The sequence below is a fragment of the Nelumbo lutea genome, chromosome 1, assembly GCF_056320005.1.
Source record: "Nelumbo lutea isolate HS-2025 chromosome 1, American lotus-T2T, whole genome shotgun sequence".
NCBI lineage: Eukaryota > Viridiplantae > Streptophyta > Magnoliopsida > Proteales > Nelumbonaceae > Nelumbo > Nelumbo lutea.
In genome coordinates this window covers 49694596-49716572 of record NC_142684.1, presented here as the reverse complement: position 1 = coordinate 49716572, position 21977 = coordinate 49694596, and positions in this window count along the sequence as shown.

The following is a 21977-nucleotide window of genomic DNA, read 5'->3' as shown; positions in this document are numbered from 1 at the left end:
AAAGATTTGGATCAGGAAATTCCTAATTTGATTAGGAAGGCTGACTTTTATCTGCAGATAAGATAAGGAATTACCCTTATCTCTTAAAGAGAGTCCAAATCCAAATATAAGATTTGGATTAGGAAACTCCTAATAGGATTAGGAGAGCCTCTCTTTAAGGCTATAAATAGGAGAGTAGGGCAGACCTTCAAAAACACTCACAGTCTGTTGAATTAAGAGAGAAGACACTCATAGTTTGACTGCTCCTATCTTTTGCTCTTTTCTTCTTGTTCTTGTCGCTCCTACCTAGTTCGATCTCCACATGTGGGAGTGATCAAGAATAGTTTTTGATATTGTTTCTTGCTAGAAGAGGAAATTTGAAGTTGTGCTCACTAGCCCTTTACTACATTCTTGCTGAAGAGTCGTCCTGCTGATTCTGCTTCACCTCACACTATGTCATCTTCAGTGGGAGAGGATTTTGGTTTTCTCCTTGAGCGTGAACACCTTCATTGGGAGTTACTATTACTTTGTATTAGGTATATCTCTCTCCTCCCTTTTGGTTTCAGATTTGGTCTAGTTTGTTTTAAGATTGATCCTTGAAAATGCAGTTTTTTAAAATAGGGAATATGATTCCTAGATGGGAGAGAGAAATTTTTGAAATTTTGCCCAACCTTCCTGTAGGGTTCAGCCATCCATATGATCGATCTCTCATCCCTTCAAAGGGCTATGGAGCCAAGCTAATAAGAGACCTAGTCACCTCCTCGCCATAGGCAATATAAGACCTAGTCGCCTCTTCGGCATGGGTACCATAAAGCAGCTCATTTTTCAGCCTCACTCGTGTGCAGACAGGTCAGGTTCATACCCGACAATGTCTGCTCACTTCAGCATACATTGACTTCAGATTATTTTTACGTATGCCTGGCTTGCCAACTCGGCACTTTGGGGTAATCCACACTTAGAAAAATCTACGCACATTCAGAATTTGCATGCGAGATGGAGAACAAATGCATTCTATTCATCCAAAAGCAAGTTCGAGTATATTTGCAAAAAAATAAACAAAAAATAAGAAAAGAGACAACTACTTATCCGAGATCGGAGGCTCGGGATATTACATATGTACGGGGGATCCAAGAAAAGAGGCAGCAAGTCAATCATTACGAGGCTCCTCACCCCCACATTCGGCATCTCCAGATGGGTTGATCTCCATGGTGTCCTCGATAGCTACATCTTCCTCAGCCTCCTCTATCGCTTCCTCACCGAGGTCATCATCACCCTCTTCCTCAAAGCCCAGGTCCTTCTCCACTCAATGAGCATTTCATTAGTGACCCCGATCATGGATGGCCTTGAGGTTGAGGTCAGGGAATTTGCGTTAGTTGAACCACCTACAGAGTTTGAAGCCCCTCTGGCATGCCAACATGCCGATCTTCACCCTCAACTTTCGAAACTCCTATGGACTCTTGTAAGCTTTAACGGCAGCCTTCCCGACATCCTTGATCGCACCATCAAAAATGGCTTTGCACTCCTTCATAAGGGCTTTCAGCTCCTTGGTCTCCTTCATCAAATGCTCAATAAACTCCTTATGGGCTTGCACATCCTTCTCCAACTTGGGGATTTGACCATGGACCTTTTTCAGCTCACCTTGATCACTCGCAGAGGTCTACTCGGCTGCTAGGGCCCTCTTCAGGTGCAGTATGGATTGCCACACAAGAGAGTGAATTAAGGAATTCACCTACCAAAGAGAATAAGAAAAACATAATTTTCTAAGTATCAAAAGAGAACGAACAAAGAAAATGAGCTCGGATATGTACCACCATACAGTGACCGACTGCCTTTTCCCCGAGTTGAGCAACTAGTAGCTCAGAAAAATGAACGACCTCCTCGGGGAAGACCTCTTCCTTGCTCTTGCAGAGACTTAGCATGGGGTTCATGATGCTTGAAGACGCTTCAGAGCCTTCTCCTGAAGAAATGACTCTGTAAGTGGCTTGGAGCTCAGACGCTAGAGTTTCCTCAGGTAGGTGAGGCCAGGAACCCTTACCTCGGTCCTCTTTTACCAGGTCAATGACTAGAGGGTTCTCGGTAGCAATGGACTTGACAGGGGGCCGGGCAATGGTCTCCTACACATGGGCTCTTTGAGCAGCCTTTCTTTTCTTCCCTCTCTTCATACTCCCGAAGAGCTCGCTCATAGGTATGTCTTCCATGATCCCTATGGAAAATCACATCAGAATAACTAAGGCAATCAAAAACTAATTTAAAGAAACAGATAAGTGTGTGCACCGAGATGGTGACCTACCAAGAAGGCTTAGCCCGACTCTCATGAGTTTGTCATCGAACAAAAAGTCTATTACTTTTAGACTGAGCTGCACCTAAGAATGGATTTCTATCTTTGTTTCCCTATCTAACTAGATACCGGGATTGCTAATGGTTGTCCTCCAGTGTGTCGGGAACAGCCACCCTCTAGCGATGGAAACTATGAAGTAACGCCTCTTCCAGGCTGGGACCTTGTTCGGAAAACCTTATAAGACTCTATATCTAGGTTGGGGGAACATGTAATAACAACGTTTTTCTTCCAGGGGAACACAAGAAGAATTCTTTTTGATAGAGTAGATCAAGCTAAAGATGTTGAGGTTCAGGGGTCTACCATTGTTGTAGAAAAGGGAAATAATACCTACAATGGAGCGGATAGAATTGGGATGGAGTTGATCTATGGTGACATTGAAGAACTTGATGACCTCAATTATGAAGTGGTGAAGTGGAAATCATAGTCGGGCCATGAGCTGCTCCTTGTAAACCATGATCTCATTATGGTCATGGTCCTAGGGGTATCTTCCTAGGGGGATGCTATACACATGGTCATCGGGGAATGTGTAGCAAGTTGCTAGGACCTGGAGCCTTTCAGCCATCAGGGTCAAAGGCCCAAAGCGATCTGGCCCCCGGGTGTGGCATGAGCTTGAGGCCTCCTTTCTGGAGGCCTTGCAGTCTTGCCTCTCTGTGTCCGCCTTAGACAAAGTGGAGTCAGAACTCTCAATCAAAGCACTTGCTCCAGCAAGACCCAACTCCTCAACCCAAGCTGAGGTCCCCACCTCGGCCCCTACGGACTCACCACTTGCATCAAAGAGACTCCTGATGCTAACACTTTACATCCTGAGCTAGAAACAAAAGGAAAGATGAATAGAAGACAAAGACAAGGTAAGGGCAACACACCAAAGACCAAAGAAAGGAACCACCTCGGAAACAAGGGCAGATGGCACCTACCTGGAGATGGACACACGACCTCGGGAATATGAGCACGAGATGTGTGGCGAGGAAAATGGGCCACAAGGCCCCAATTTATAGCCACTATGCCTGGGATTTGACGGTCAAGATCTACACGATCCAATGGTTCTCACGGAAACCAGCTGCACACCTCCTGAGGTGAAATCAGTTGAGTGCGCATTTTGATGTCCGTGGAGCATATAACCTGCATGACGTCCGCGCATCCACAGTATGTGACCTAGGTTTTCCTGATCGAACCAAGCGAGTCATTGTAGTCCAACCGTCGAACCGAACTCCGAACCAAGGGGAACTTGGGCCAAATCCACCTGGGCTTGTCATGAACTCCCTGCACCTGTTAGACAGTTGTATGCCCTTAGCTCCAATCAGAATGATGTACATTATGAATTTATTGTAAATGAATAAAGTACATATTTGATTCATGTTACTGTGGTGTGTTTCTATGTAATACCCTTAAACTGGACAAATATGAGACTCGTGTTAGTTTAGAATATTCACAGCCATTGGATAAGTTTGGGGAGATTTACCCTGCCAAGGTTGACATGGTGTGCTACCAAATGTTGGGGTGGCCTATCACAGCCACCAGGGTGAGAACAAAGACATATGCAGTGTAGGATTAATTAAATCTTTGAACCGGACTAGATTTTCAGTATTGCCCTAGACCTTAGAGATTGATGGGAAAAACTGGAAAGTTACACCTGACCCCTAGACTCGATTATGTTACTGCACTAGGTGTCGAATTGGGCTGTCTTTGATATGCCAATCAATGAGATCCTTGGAGGGAGTCAAAACCTAGGTATGTTGGGACAGTCTGAGAATTCATCTGAGTGGGTGATCATAGTGACAGGATCAGCCCCTTTGTTGGACAAAGTGAATGATCGGGGATGCACTCTCTCTGATAGAAACCAAGACTGTCGGCAGCCGATTTCAATCGTTGAGATTTGTTTTGCAAAATATATTTTATATGAGATATAAAAGTATATATATTATGGTTTCTAATTGTTTGCAAAAGGTTTTAATTCCTGGAATCCATGTGAGTAGAGAGTGCAGCACTGTTCCTTGCAGCCGAGGGAGAGGTCCTCTCTTGTTGGGCAATGTTTGATCATTATGGGCTAAGAGGTTAAGTGTAAGACCATTGAGAGTGATACCTGATGGGCTAATCTTGCATCTGCCCACAGTCTCTGGGTGTTACAAGGTGGCTTGGCCCAGGGACCACATAGGGTAAGTGTTGGACCCATAGAGCCCATGTGATGGGTTTCAACGGGTGCACTGTCCATAATAGTGTATTCGGCCAGGCCTTGTAACAAAAGCTGGGCTGAACCCATGTGTCTGATGTGTAGATCAATGTTTAGGTCCCACACCATACAAGGAAGCCCAACTGGGCAGTAGTTAGGAAGGCTAAGTGAGCACATAACCTTATTGGGCCTAAAGCCCATTTCGAACTAGGCTGATTAGATCAGTTAAATAAGGGGTGAATTCAGAGATTGGAGCCAACTGTGATACTATCCCGTTGACCTTCAAGTAGTCCTTGAATTCATCAGAGAGATACTCGCCACCTTGATTTGATCGAAGGGTCTTAAATTCTCTCCCTAACTATTGCTCGACCTCTTACCTAAACTCTTTGAACTTTTCAAAGGATTCGGACTTGTATCTCATCAGGTACACATAACCATACCGAGAATAATCATCGATAAATGTAATGAAATACACGTGTTGGTTACGAGTCCAAACACTCAGGGGACCACATACATCAGTATGTATAAGGTCAAACGTGCATATACATCTTTCAGGCTTACAATTAAATGGCCATTTCGTCATCTTACCCTGAAGGCAAGGCTCACAAGTAGGAAGATTTTCTATAGTTAGAAAATCCAAAAGACCATCCTGTTATACAGTTTTGTATGCCCTTAGCTTCAATCAGAATGATGTACTTTATGAATTTATTGTAAATGAATAAAAGTGGATATTTGATTCATGTTCCCTTGGTATGTTTCTATGTAATACCCTTAAACTGCACACTTAATGAGACTCGTGTTAGTTTAGAATGTTCACAGCCAGTGGGTCGGTCTGGGGAGACCTATCCTAATAAGCCTGACACTGTGGTGCCACCAAGTCAGTCGGGGTGGCCGGTCTCAGCTGCAAGGGTGAGACCCTAGGTACATACAGTGTAGGATTAATCCTACACTGGACCTTGGAGATTAATGGGCAAAATTGGAAAGTTACACCCGACCCCTAGACTCGATTATGATACTACACTAGGTGTCGGATTGGGTTGTCTTTGATATACCAATCAGTGAGATTCTTAGCGGGGGTCAAAACCTGGGTATGTTGGGACAGTCTGAGAATTCATCTGAGTGGGTGATCATAGTGACAGGATCAGCCCCTTTGTCAAACAAAGGTAATGATCGGGGATGCACTCTCACTGATGGAAACCAAGACTTTTGACAGCCAATTTCAAACGTTCAAATTTGTTTTATAAAATATATTTTATATGAGATATAAAAGTATATATGTTATGGTTTCTAAAATGTTTGCAAAAGGTTTTAATTCCCAGGATCTATATAAGTAGAGAGTGCAACACTTTTCCTAGCAGCCGAGGGAGATGTCCTCTCTTGTCGAGCAATGTTTGATCATTATGGGCTGAGAGGTTAAGTGTAAGACCATTGAGGGTAATACATGATGGGCTAATCTTGCATCTACCCACAGTCCCTAGGTGTTACAAGGTGGCTTGGCCCAGGGACCACTTAGGGTAATTGTTGGGCCCATAGAGCCCATTTGATGGGTTTTAGGGGGTGCGCTGTCCATAGCAGTGTATTCAGCCAGGCCTTGTAATAAAGGCTGGGCCAAACCCATGTGGCTGATGTATAGATCAATGCTTGGGTCTCATGCCATATAAGGAAGCCCAACAGGGCAACAGTTAGGAAGGTTAAGTGAGCACATAAGCTTAATGGGCCTAAAGACCATTTTGAACTGGACTTATTTAGTAAGTTTAATATGGGCTAATTTTGAGATGGATCAACAGATAGGATAGGGACTTAACCCTATCCACTCAGAGAGTCCAGATCTAAAAATAATTTGGATTTGGAAACCTCCTAATAAGATTAGGAGAAGGTTGATCTAATCTGTAGACAAGATAAGAGTTTATCCTTATCACCTAGAGAGATGTTTTCATCCAAATAAGATTTGGATCAGCAACTCCTTATTGGATTAGGAGCTGATCCTTTGGGTTACAAATAAGGAGGGGGGCAGCCTTTAGAGAAGACATACTCACATCCTCTTCAGAGCAGAAATCACAGAAGAAAGATTTCTACAATCCCAACAAAGATCTTTCTTGCCGCCTCCATCCTACAGCCGCCAGACATCCAGTTCGATCTCTAGTTGTGAGAGAAGTCAAGATTCGATCTTGACATCAGTTCTTTGTGAAAGAATTGATAGAAAGTTGTGCTCACATGCCATCCTGTTGTTTCTTGCGAAGGATAGAATTCATGGAGAATAATACTAATGATTCTGCTCCATCCTGCACGGTGTCATCTTCAGTGGGAGCAGTCTTTGGATCCTTCCTTGGGCGTGAACACCTTCGTTGGGAGATAATGTTTCTCTGTATTAGGTATAACCTTTTCCTACTCCTTTTGGTTCAGATCTGGTTCAGTTTATGGTTCAAGAATAATCCTTGAAAATATGTTTTTCTAAATAGGGAATGCGATTCCTAGTTGAAGGGAGAGAAAAAATTATGAAATTCGTCCCTTTATTCCGCAAGATTTGGGCGTCCATAGGATGGATCTCTCATCCCTTCAGTGGTATCAGAGCCATGGTTCAAATCTTGAACCAATTTGTTTTAGATCTGAACCTGTGCAAATGGGCAGAAGGCGTTCTACCCAATTTGCACAAATATGGGTTTTGGGAAATTTGTTCCCAAAATTATGGGAAAATAATCTAAAATTAATTTTTATATAATTTTGACTATTATTTAGAATTGTTCTTTATGATTTTCTTGATTTATGGGTTGTTCGTACAAGAGGAGATCAAAATCTTGATTTGTGCAGGGAACTTGCGATTTTGAAGATTATGGATTATTTTATTGCATTTGGTCTGTAAAATAATTTTTTTTTATTTTTTAGACTGAATGTATAGGTATTCGATCTGATGTAATTATTAATAGAAATTAGGATTTCTGTTTATTTTATTTTGGATCAAAGATGGTGGTGCAAGGAAGGAGATTTCACAGATGGGAGAATCGCAATCTGTGATTTGCAATTTATGGAACTGCAAACTGTGATCTAACCTGTGTTTTGCAGGATGGATTGTGCGAACAGCCCTATTTGACTGATTCTTAAATTTCTTTTATCAGTATTTAATTTCATATTGTTTTCTTGAATTAAAGATTTAGTTAAAGATCAAACCCTAGACCCATTCGAACCAAGATTGGTTCAAATTGTTTGGACCAAATCTAGGGTTCGATCAAGGCTGAAAGTCAGCCCTAATTTTCCCACTAATGGGCCTGAGGATTGATAATTAATTAAATAGTGAATTCGGCTCAACCTATAAAGGCTCAGTTTTAATTGTTTAAAACTGCTTAAAGCCCACTCTGCGGATAAAGCTATATGGGCCGAACCCACCAACCCTAAATGGTTAATATTATGGATTTAAAAATGGGCTTTAAATGGGCTTTACAAATAATTAATTGATTGGATCAATTTATCCTTGCATGTGATGTATGGATGTGTGATGTGCAACCTACATGGGCCATAAGTACTTGGTCTATGTTCAATTGACAGTGGCTCTTGCACACACCATGGTTGAATGCACATCATTGCCATGGTGTCCCTTTTGGTCATTGGAAGACCTCCCTCAGTGGGGGGCCCCACACCTCATCAAGAGGTTACGTGTGGAACCCTAGCCGGTTTAGGCCCACTGAAATCTGGCTTTATGAAAGTTAGTGGGAGCCACTTTGGTTTGACCTAGATCAAACTAGGGCATAATTAATTGTTCCCTCCTGCCAATATGAGTGCATGTGATAGGGAGATTCATATGATGAAATCTCTAAAGTCCTTCCATCGCTAGCATGAGGATGGATCCTTCAGTAATGAAGAAACATACCAGAAAATGGGCTATATCAACAAATTGGAGGCTCTTGGATCTGGGCTGAATCTGGTAACATAGATCAATGCTATTCTCAACTCTCTGCCTCCATCCTTTAATCCATTCATCATGAATTACAACATGAACAAGCTGAACGTCAGCTTGTAGAAACTCATCAATATGTTGTAGAGGGCCGAAGAATTGATTAAAAAGGATGAGCCCATTGCCATGCTTGTTGAAATTGGCAAATCGAGCAAGAAAAGGAAGGCAAAGGGAAATCCCTAGAAGAAGGCTGCCAAACCCAAGAAACAGATGAAGAACAAGGCATCAGATGCCTGACATTTTTGCAAGAAGACCGGCCACTAGAAAAATCCAAATCCAAGAAAGGTAATTTTGAAACTTGTGTTATAGAAACCAATTTATTGGTAGCTTCTGCGTCCTGGTGTATTGACTCTAGGACTTCAACTCATGCGTGTAACTCACTGCAGGGGTTCAATGTAAGCAGAAGGCTAAGTGAAAGAGAAGTCACACTCTACTTGGGGACTACTACAACTGTTGTAGTCATGGCCATAGGAACCATGGATTTATTTTTTAGAGAATGAACAATTGTACTGAAAGATTGTCTTTATGTACAAAATTTAAGGAGAAATTTGATTTCTATCTCAAAACTGTGTGTAGATGGATATTCTATCTTCTTTACAAATACGATTACTATTAAAAGAAATAACAGATTCATCGCATACGGGGAACTAGAGAACGGTCTCCATGTTCTACATCCTTCTCTTGAAATTAACATAACCGAAACTACGTCGGCTGAAATCCCCAAGAAGACAGCCCATGATACAGTTAATCCCATGTGTCTGTGGCATTACCGACTTGACCACATCGGTGTTGACTGAATCATAAGGTTGGTAAAGGATGGTCCTTTGGATTTTCTAATTGTAGAAGATCTTCCCACTTGTGAGCCTTGCCAAGGCAAGATGATGAAACGACCATTTAATGGTAAGCCTAAAAGATGTACAGGCACAGTTGACCATATACATACTGATGTATGTGGTCCCCTGAGTGTTAGGACACGGAATCAACACGTGTATTTCATCACCTTCATAGATGGTTTTTCACGATATGGTTACGTGTACCTAATGAGACACAAGTCTGAATCTTTTGAAAAGTTCAAAGAGTTCAGACAAGAGGTCGAGAAATAGTTAGGGAGAGAAATTAAATCCCTTCGATCAGATCGAGGTGGCGAGTATCCCTCTGACGAATTCAGGGACTACTTGAAGGACAATGGGATAGTATCACAATTAGCTCATCTTGCTACACCACAACTTAACAGTGTTTTAGAGAAGAGGAATAGGACCTTATTGGATATGGTCCAGTCACTTCTCATACACTCAGAGTTATCCACATCCTTTTGGGGTTACGCATTAGAGACTGCGATTTACGTGTTGAATCGTGTTCCAACCAAATCGGTTCTGAATACTCCATATGAACATTGGACCGGAAAAAAATCAAGTGTCAGACACTTGAAGATTTGGGGTTGTCCAGCACATGTTAAAAGAAAAAGTGCAGACAAGTTGGAATCCAAAACCAGTCGTTGCCTATTTGTAGGCTACCCAAAAGGCTTTGTAGTTTACCTATTCTATGACCCAAGTGAGCAGAAAGTGTTTTGTAGTTGAAATGCACAATTCTTGGAGACCGATCACATTCTGGACACCCATCCTTAGGAAGTTGTTCTTGATGAGGAAAGCTCAGGAGTAGTGGGAGATGTCCCACAAGTTATAGGTAGTGACCAACCTAGAAGATCAACTTGGGTATCTAGGCCACCAGTCCATTATGGTTATGACCAGGATAGTTACCTGGTGGAAACCTTGACTAGTGAGGAGGATCCCATGACTTACGCAGAAACTATGTTGGACATAGATTCCCATAAGTGGGTGGAGGCCATGAGAGTAGAGATAGACTCAATGGAGACCAATAGAGTCTGGACTCTAGTAGATCCGCCCTCCGAGGTAAAAGCAATTGGTTGCAAATGGATTTACAAGAGGAAGAAAGGCCCTGATGGTTGGGTTGAGACCTTCAAAGCTCGTCTGGTGGCGAAAGGGTACACTCAAAAAGAGGGCATCGATTATGAGGAAACTTTTTCGCCTGTGGCCATGCTTAAATCCATTAGGATCCTGCTAGCTGTAGCAGCATACCATGATTATGAGATTTGGCTGATGGATGTCAAAACTACTATCCTGAATGGAGATCTTACTAAAGATATCTATATGCAGTAGCCGCAAGGCTTCATTGCTACAGGTCAGGAAAACATGGTATGTAAACTTAATAGATCCATTTATGGACTTAAGCAAATTCTAGGAGTTGGAACATCTGTTTCAACTCTGCTATCAAATCGTTTGACTTCAAGCAAAATCTGGATGAACCCTCTGTTTATAGGAAGTACAGTGGAGATAAGGTTACCTTCTTGGTTCTGTATGTAGATGGCATTCTACTCATTGGGAATGATGTAGGAATGTTAACTATGGTGAAAGTCTGGCTTTCACTACAATTCTCCATGAAAGATCTTGGAGAAGCCTCCTATATACTGGGTCTTCGACTCTATAGAGATAGATCAAAGCGGATAATAGGATTATCCCAATCTGCTTACACTGACAAAATAGTCAAAAGATACAACATGGAAAACTCCAAGAAAGGAAATGTTCCTTTCAGGCATGGAGTCACTCTCTCCAAGAAGATGTCTCCCAAGACTTCTAAGGAGATTGATAGCATGAAAGACGTTCTTTATGCCTCTGCCGTAGGGAGCATCATTAATGCCATGCTGTGCACTCGTCCTAACATCTTTTAGGCAGTGAGTGTGGTAAGCAGATTTCAAGCCAACCCAGGGCAGGAGCATTGGACTGCTGTGAAAAAAATACTTAAAAGAGTTTTGTCTAGTATTCGACGGTAGCTCACTACTGATCCAAGGGTATACAGATGTCGATTTCCAGTCAGATCTAGATGATAGAAAGTCTACATCTGGATATGTTTTCACGATAGGATCGTGTGCTGATTGCTGGAGAAGCAGCAAACAGGGGTCCACTGCAGACTCCACGACCGAGGCCGAGTACATTGCCGCAAGTAAGGCTGCCAAAGAAGTCGTGTTGATGAAGAAGTTCATTCACGAGTTGGGAGTAGTTTCGTCTAGCACATCACCCATCCCATAGTTGTGTGACAACAATGGAGCCATTGCTTAGGCTAAGGAGCCACGAGCCCACTCGAAGTCGAAGCACATCGAGAGGAAGTACCTCATACTGTGGGAGATTGTTGGTATAGGGGATGTCCTGATTCACAAGGTAGCGTTAGCGGAAAATGTAGCAGACTCATTGACAAAGCCACTATCATAGAAAGTGTTTGAGAAACACGTGGAAAGAATGGGACTCCGGCTTGTACCTGATTGGACCTAAGTGCAAGTGGGAGCTGTTAGACAGTTTTGTATGCCCTTAGCTTCAATCAGAACAATGTACTTTATGAATTTATTGTAAACGAATAAAAGTGGATATTTGATTCATGTTCCTTTGGTATGTTTCTGTGTAATACCCTTAAACTGAACAATTAATGAGACTCGTGTTAGTTTAGAATGTTCACAGCCAGTGAATCAGTCTGGTGAGACCTATCCTGATAAGCCTGACATTGTGGTGCCACCAGGGTGAGACCTTAGGTACACATAGTGTAGGATTAATTGAATCTTTGAATTGGACCATATTTCCAGTATTTCCCTGGACCTTGGAAATTAATGGGCAAAATTGGAAAGTTACACCCAACTCCTAGACTCGATTATGATACTGCACTAGGTGTCGGATTGGACTGTTTTTGATATACCAATCAATGAGATTCTTAGCGGGGGTCAAAACCTAGGAATGTTAGGATAGTCTGAGAATTCATCTAAGTGGGTGATCATAGTGACAGGATTAGCCCCTTTGTCGGACAAAGGTAATGATTGGGGATGCACTCTCACTGATGGAAACCAAGACTACCGGCAGCCGATTTCAAACGTTGAGATTTGTTTTATAAAATATATTTTATATGAGATATAAAAGTATATATATTATGGTTTCTAAAATGTTTGCAAAAGGTTTTAATTCCTATGATCCATATAAGTAGAGAGTGCAACATTGTTCCTAGCAGCCGAGGGAGAGGTTCCTCTCTTGTTGGGTAGTGTTTAATCATTATGGGCTGAGAGGTTAAGTGTAAGACCATTGAGGGTAATACCTGATGGGCTAATTTTGCATCTGCTCACAGTCCCTAGATGTTACAAGGTGGTTTGGCCTAAGGACCACTTAGGGTAAGTGTTGGGCCCATAGAGCCCATTTGATGGGTTTCAGGGGGTGCACTGTACATAGCAGTGTATTTGGCCAGGTCTTGTAACAAAGGTTGGGCCGAACCCATGTGGCTGATGTGTAGATCAATGCTTGGGTCCCACGCCATACAAGGAAGCCCAACTGGGCAGTAGTTAGGAAGATTAAGTGAGCACATAAGCTTAGTGGGACTAAAGCCCATTTCGAACTAGACTTATTTAGTAAGTTAAATATGGGCGAATTCTGAGAGGGATCAACAGATAGGATGGGGACTTAACTCTATCCACTCAGAGAGTCCAGATCTAAATTTGATTTGGATATGGAAACCTCCTAATAAGATTAGGAGAAGGTTGATCCAATCTACAGATAAGATAAGGGTTTATCCTTATCACCTAAAGAGATGTTTTGATCCAAATAAGATTTGGATCAGCAACTCCTGATTGGATTAGGAGCTGATCTTTTAGGGTTACAAATAAGGAGGGGGGCAGCCTTTAGAGAAGACATACTCACATCCTCTTCAGAGGTGAAATCATAGAAGAAAGATTTCTGCAATCCCTGCAAAGATCTTTCTTGCTGCCTCCCTCCTGCAGCCGCCAGACATCTAGTTCGATCTCCAATTGTGGGAGAAGTCAAGATTCGATCTTGACATCAATTCTTTCAGAAAGAATTGATAGGAAGTTGTGCTCACATGCCATCCTGTTGTTTCTTGCGAAGGACAGAATTCATGGAGAATAATACTAATGATTCTGCTCCATCCTGCACGGTGTCATCTTCAATGGGAGCAGTCTTTGGATCCTTCCTTGGGCGTGAACACCTTCGTTGGGAGATAATGTTTCTCCGTATTAGGTATAACCTTCTCCTACTCCTTTTGGTTCAGATCTGGTTCAGTTTATGGTTCAAGATTGATCCTTGAAAATATGTTTTTCTAAATAGGGAATGCGATTCCTAGTTGAAGGGAGAGAAAAATTTTTGAAATTCGTCCCTTTATTCCAAAAGATTTGGGTGTCCATACGATGGATCTCTCATCCCTTCACATCCTTTACCAATCTTGTGATACGATCAATACTGATATGGCTAAGTCGGTAATGCCATAGGCACGTGGGATTAACTGTATCACGGGTTCTTTTCTTAGGGATATCAGTCGACGTAGTTTCGGCTATGTTAGTTTCTAGAGAAGGATGTAGAACATAGAGACCGTTCTCCAGTTCCCCATATGCGATGAATTTGTTGTTTCTTTTGATAGTAATCATATTACTAAAGAATACAAAATATCCGTCCATACACAGTTTTGAGACAGAAATCAAATTTCTTCTTAAATTTTGTACAAAAAGACAATCTTAAAGTACAATAAATCATTCTCAAAAATTTAATTCTATGGTGCCTATGGCCGTAGCTGCAATACTTGCAGAAGTCCCCAAGTAAAGTGTCACCTCTCCCTCACTCAGCCTTCTGCTTTCCTTGAACCCCTGCAGTGAGTTACACGCATGAGTTGAAGCCCTGGAGTCAATAAACCAGGACGTAGAAGCTACCAACAAATTGGTTTCTATGACACAAGATTTGTATTATGGACACACCGCCCAGCAGCACACTGTGGAGTAGTCATGGGCAGTGACACGCACAGCGCCCGGCAGCATGCACCACCCGGCAGCGTGCAGCACTAGGGAGCAGCACGCATCGCACATCAGCAGCACTAGGCAGCAACACGCACCGCACGACAGCAGCACGCACCACACGGCAATAGCACTATGAGACGTGCACGCCACCCGGCAGCAGTAGTAGGGTGGGACCCACACAACAACTCATCAGGGTGGGTCCACACTTATTTTACCACATCAGCTCTGCTCGCCAACTCTCCGCTAGCTACTCCATTCCTCATCTCTTATCCTTATCTTATCTTATCTTATCTTAAGTAAGAGTTGTGTTACCATTAGGAGTAGGTAATTAGGAGTTTGAGTTTAAGATTACCCTAGCCTAGCCAAATCCAACAAGGAACCCCCTTTTGTAATCTCCTATTTAAGGAGCCATGAGTTGAAATAAAGGCATTCAGTTTTCCAATCAAGAGAAGAGTAAGGAGAATTCGGGTGGTCTCTTAGACAAATCACCCATTCGGTTTTCCACAATAGGTTCTGCACGCAAGGGAAAGCAGGGCTTTCTCCCCATGGACCAACCCATGACGAGATCCTACGCCCGGGCCCATAACAATTACCTTTCTTGGATTCCAGGTATTGAGGACATTTCCTCTTCCAGTGGCCAGTCTGTTTGCAGAAGTGACATGCATCAAATGCCCTGTCCTTCTACTTCTTGGACTTGGTGGCTTTCTTCTTTGCCTTCCTCTTTTTCTTGCCTATCTTGATAGCTTCAACAAGCATAGCAATAGGCTTATCCTTTTTAATCAGTTCCTCAACCCTCTACAACATATTGTTGATTTCTTGAATGCTGACATTCAACTTATTCACGTTGTAATTCATGATGAACGGATCAAAGGAAGGAGGCAAAGAATTCATGATGGCATCTATCTGGGTTGCGTGAAGCCCAGATCCAAGAGCCTCAAGCTCATTGATGCAACCCATCATCCGAAGACAATGGTCATGAACTTGTTGCCCCTTGGACATTTGTGCGGTCATGAACTGCTTCAAGACCTTTTGCTGAGTAGAACGATTCTGCTCTTCGTACATTGTCTTTAGACTGTCCAATATGTCCTTGGCAAGTTCGATCTGATCAAACTGCCCCTATATCAGATTGTCCAGGGAGGCAATGATATAGCATCAGGCCAAGGAGTTTTTCTCCTCCCAATCCTGATAGTCCCTCCTACGGGCCTCAGAAGCCCTATCACCCGGACGCTCTGGGGCAGGGCTTTTAGCCATCTTGTCCAACTTCTCAGAAGTTAGGACCAACATAAGGTTACCGTACCAGTCGGCATAGTTTGGGCCCTTAAGCTTGTTGTCGCCAAGAAGCTTTGCAAATTGTCCGTTTGCCATTTTTTGATAAAAGAGCAAACATCAGTCCATAGCCTAATTTGATTCATGTTATCTACATAGATATGGCTTTTAATCTATGTTCCATTCCCATTTATTCATCTCTGAGATTTTCCTCCTATCTCAGTGACGGAGACTGCAAGTTGTCTCTGAAAATGTGGGAAATCACATAGGGTAAATGGAGCCAACTGTTTCAGCTACATAACCCCACCACCTTTCTATGAAGGATCATATCCACTCATCATATGAGCTTTCCCTTTGGCCTTTGTCAGACAAGGTTCAGAGCCATTTTAGGTTAAACCTTTCTGTCCAGTGAGTGCTCACCCATCATATTTGTGAATGCCAAGGTACCGTGAGAGTCTCCCATTTTTTGGTGAGGTTCTCCCACATCAGTCTATGATGCCCCTATCATCTTATGAAACATTCCAACAGATCCAACGGCAATTCGAATGGCCCATTTTCTGGTGCTTCCCCTCATTACTTGAAGGACCCATCTTCATGCTAATGATGCAAGGCATTTAGAGAGTTCATCATATGAATCTCTCTATCACATGCACTCATATTTCAAGAGGGAACAAAAGTTACGCCCTAGTTTGATTTAGGTCAAACCAAAGTGGCTCTCACTGACTTTCATAAAGCTAGGTTTCTGGTGGGCCCTAAACGGCTAGCGTTCCGCATGTATCCTTCTTCAGGGGTGTGGGGCCCACCACTAAGGAAGATCATCCAATGATCTTTAGGGACACCATGGCAATGATGTGCATTCAGCCATGGTGTGCGTAAGAGCCATTGTCGTATCTGCATGGACCAAGTACTTATGGCCCATGAACGTAGCACATCACACATCCATAGATCACATGCAAGGATAGAATTGATCTAATCAATTAATATCTATAAGACCCATTAATAAAGCCCATTTTCAATCCATAATATTATCAATTAATATTATCTAGGTATATGGGCTGAATAATAGTTAGCAGTTCGGCCCATATAGCTTTCTTGCAATTAGTGGGCTTTTGTAGTTTTAACACCTTAAAACTGGGCCTTACAAGTGTGGGCCGAATTAAGTCTTTAATTAACCATCAATCCCTTGACCCAAAAGTGGGAAATTAGGGCTGACAATCAGCCTCCATTGAACCACAGGTTTGGTTCAATCAGTTTGGACCAACCTAGTTCGAATTGGTCTAGGGTTTGATTTTTAATTCAAGAAACAATCTGAAATTAATTTACTGATTAAAGAACAAGCAAGAATCAGTCATAGGGCTGTTCGCACACCTCCATCCTACAAAACAAACGTCAGAACCCAGTTTGTAGTTTCACAAACTGCAAATCGCAGATAGCGATTTATGTATCTACGAAATCTCCTTCTACACTGCCATCTTCGATCAAGAAAATAAAATAAATAGAAAACCTAATTTCTATTAATATTACATCTAATCGAATCCTATACATTCAGTCTAGAAAAAAAAATTATTTACAGACCAGAATGTAAAAACAAAACTGCAAATCGCAGGTTCACTGCGCCAATCAAGATTTCGATCTCCAATTGTAGGAACAACCCATAAATCAAGAAAATAATAAAGAGCAGCTCTAAATAAACTCCAGATTTATAAAAATTAATTTTAGATCATTTGCCCTTTAAATAGGAACCGATTTCCTAGAAAAAACCCTAATCTGCGCAAATCGGGTAGAACACCTTTCTACCCATTTGCGCAGGTTCAGATCTGATTTAATTTGGTTCAAGATTTGAACCATGGCTCTGATACCACTGAAGGGATGAGAGATCCATCATATGGATAGCCGAACCCTATAGGAAGGTAGAGAAAATTTTCAAAAATTTCTCTCTCCCATGTGAGAATCGCATTCCCTGTTTTAGAAAAACTACATTTTTCAAGGATCAATCTTGAACCAAAAATCAAACCAGATCTGAACAAATTTAGTAGGAAAGGGATATACCTAATACGAAGATGCAGTATCTCCCAATGAAGGTGTTCACGCCCAAAGAAAAACACCAAAGATTGCTCCCACTGATGATGACACAGCGTATGGTGGAGTAGAATTAGCAGGGTCCATCCAACGAACCGAATTCTTCAACAAGAATCCAATGGAGGTAGTGAGCACGGATTCTGATCAGCCTTTCTCCAAAGACTGATATCAAGACTCTTTTTTATCACTCCTACAATGGAGGAGATCGAATTGGCTAGGGCAGTAACTAGAGGAGAACGCAGATCTAATCTACAGATACAAGGCCTGGCCAATCTAAATACAGATTGAAAACCCCCTAAAGCCCATCACATGGACACCTAATGGGCTCACTTCTTTGTATGAAGTGGGGCGCAAACATTGATCTATACATCAGCCAAATGGGTTCAGCCCAGCCTTTGTTACAAGGCCTAGCCGAATTCATTGAAAAGATAGTGAACCCTCTGAAGCCCATCACATGGACTCCTAATGGGCCCAACACTTACACTATGTGGTCCCTAGGCCAAGCCACCTTATAAAAACCTAGGGACTGTGGGTAGATGCAAGATTAGCCCATCAAGTATAACCTTCAATGGCCTTACACTTAACCTCTCAGCCCGTAATGATCAAACACTGTCCAACAAGAGAGGACCCTCCCTTAGCTGCAAGGAGCAGTATTGCACTCTCTACTCACATGGATCCCAGGAATTAAAACATTTTTGCAAACGTTCAGAAACCGTAATAGATATATGTATATCTTTATATAAATATATTTTGCAAAAACAAATTTCAACAATTGAAATCAACTGCCGACAGTTTTGGTTTTCATCAGAGAGAGTGCATCCTCGATAATTACCTTTATTTGACAAAGGGGCTAATCCTATCACTGTGATCACCCACTCAGATGAATTCTCAGACTATCCCAACATACCCAAGTTTTGACCCCCTCTATGAATCTCACTGATTGACACATCAAAGACAGCCCAATCTGACACCTAGTGTAGTATCATAATTGAGTCTAGTGGTCAGGTGTAACATTTCAGTTTTGCCCACTTATCACTAAGGTCCAGGGCAATACTGGAATTCTGGTCTGGTTCAAGGTTTTAAGTTAAACCTACACTGCATGCACCTCGGGTCTCACCCTGGCGGCTGAGACAAGCCACCCCAACCAACTTGGCGGCACATCAGTGTCAACCTTATCAGGATAGATCTCCCCAGATCGACAGTGAACATTCTAAACTAACACGAGTCTCATTATGTGTCCAGTTTAAAGGTATTACAGAGAAATACACTACAATAACATGAATCAAATTTGTACTTTATTCATTTTCAATAAATGTCATAATGTACATCAAACTGATTGGAGCTAAGGGCATACACTGTTTAACAATCTTCAAATATTGCTTGATGTTGTTTAAGATAATCCCATTTCTTTATTTTTTATTAGTTGAAAATAATTTTAAGTTTTGCAAATTGTTTGCCAACTATGGATGAGACGCCTCAATTATCCCTAGGAATTACAAACGGAATTCTTGTTCTAGAATAGGAATTTCCTTTGAAATAGAAACAAGGAGAAATAATGCCAAACGGAGCCTAACTTTCCCACTTGGGGGAAAAATTTATAAAACATAATGTGACAAGTTTGTCTATTTTAACACTGACTTTTATGGATAAAAAATTATTATATTAATTACTTAAGAATCAAAATAAATGGGTAAATGAAACTTATTGAGATAAATATTACCTAGGGCTAAGTTTAAGTGACCAATTTGTAAACCAATGATTTTGACAACTTTAGTTAAAGTGAAATATAATATAACTCACTTTACAATGATTTTGACAACTTTAGTTAAAGTGAAATACAATATAACTCACTAATTAATTATTTTTATTGAACAAGGACCACCCTTTTTCTCTTTATCGAAAGGTATAGAAGAATACAAGAATCTATATATATATCCTAACAACAACAATTGAAGTAATGTATAATCGCCTTCTTCGAGTAAATGGTATCTCGCATAAGAAGGCCTTCGAACCTGTGAAATGTGATAAAGTAACCTTTGTGTACGTGCACACACGAAGTCTTGTGAACGTGCTTCCTCAAATGGATATTATGGAGAGTTATTGTAAGATTGGCATGTTTCTTCTTCCTTTCCCAATGCCTACGACACCACCGTCTCTCTCACTATACTCTTTCCTATCTAATTTGTTGAATCTTTTTTTGACATGTGTCTTCCTCTAAAAGATAAAAAAGACTGAGGTTGTAATAGAACTAGTGAATGATTCGTACTAAGTACTATATATATAGATATATATATATATATATATATATATATGAATACACATTAATGATTTTTATTATTATTTATAAATTACCATTTTTTAAGACATTTATATTGCTTACGGGTCCACATAAATTGACCCTTATATGTTAAACTCGCAAAATTGTATGGGTTATTAAATTCAACTTGAACCGTTTATTACATTAAATTAACCATTATCATTATTAATTTATTTTAGTATTTAGTTTAAAATTTTTGTTATATAGTAATAATAATAATTAAATTTGTAATTATTTAAATATTTACTTAAAATAATTTTTTCCAACCTAGTATAATTATTATATAATAGAATTGTTAATTCATATTTTGCACTTAAGAATAAAGATTAATGATTTGGCTTAACAATTTTAATGACTGTTAATAAATATTGAATCTTATTTAAGGTTTAATTACTGTATTCGCTAATTATTATGGGGCATGCTTTGAATAAACATTAATGATAACTAATGATTGTTATTTTGTTTTTTATTATTTACTTAATTAAGTACTTGATGATTGTTATTATTATTAATTATTTCTATAAATAATTGATTGTTATTATTATTTACTTAATCCAATAATTTTCAGCAAGTAGTTATTTGAATTAATTTGAATTATTTCATTTTTGTGATTATTTATAATACATATTTAGGGTAGGCTCTTTATTTGATTTAAGAGAGTTACCATGTTTTATCTAGACAATAACCTCATACTAAGCAAGGGGCAACTATAGTATCATTTAATTTAAAATTTACTATTTAACAATAAAAAATCAATGTCTTGTTGAGCAACCCACCCCAAAAAAAGTATCAAAAAGTTGAAATCATTAATTTGTTTATAAAATAGTAAAATTATATGAATGTTTAGAACAATATCACCAATACTACTTAATATTTAGGGACATATGAAGGGATAAAAAGCATTTGAATGATATCCATTCAAAGAGGCAAAGAAGGAAGAAAATCATTCAAAGAGCTACTAAGAAAAAAGATCCATGCCAAACAACATTTGCAGATGCATCCATCATCTAAAGCAAGAGATGAAAAATATATAACTACAACCAAATCATCATCATGTATGGCTACAATCAACCCATAATATAATCAGGACTCGAAAACCCATCCAATAGAGGAAACATGAAATAAAGGAGAATAATGGGACCATCTTAAGTATGGAAGTCACCTCCAAGTTAAGTGACAACACTTCTTTTGGTCAATCATGGTTATGGATTTTAAGTCTAAGCTCCCCACAGTGCATGTAGATTGGCTAGAATTTAGCTTTATGAAAAAGGTAGGGAAACCTACACATAAACTAATGGTATGTTTGAATTATGGAATTTGGGAGATAAAAATAGGAAATGTATGTTGAAATTATAATTTTGGGCATGTTGATGTGTTAAATTCAAGTCAATTAGAATACTCATGGATTTTTAGTTAATTCATTTAGTGGTAATTTGAATATTTTTTTGCATTCCATGTCTTTATTGAGTAATATAGAGTAATAATATATTAATAATTATGGAATCGGTAATAATAATAAGTATATTCCATGTCTTCATATAAATGTATGAATTATAATTTCTGATAATAATTATAATATAAATAATTAACATTAAATATTTATTTTCAAAATAATTAATTAGTTAATATAAATATAAAATGATTATTTCCGAATTATTAATTACCATTATAAAAATATTTATTAATTATCATTTCGAATTAATAATGAGCAATATAGTGAGCAATAAATTATTAGTAATTTAAGTATTAGCAGTAATTATTATAAGAAATTATTTTCCTTATTATTAATGAACAATATTATCACTAATTAATTATTATCAGCAATTAAGTAATAGTAATAATTATTATAAGTAATTATTTTTACTAATTAATTATTATCAGTGAGTAATTATTATTAGTAATTAATAGCTGGAATTAATTAGAAATAGTTAACAGTAATTAATTAGTAATTAGCATTAATTATTATTAGTAATTAATAGCTCTAGTTAATTAATTAGAAGTAGTTAACATTAATTATTATTAATAATCAATAACTGA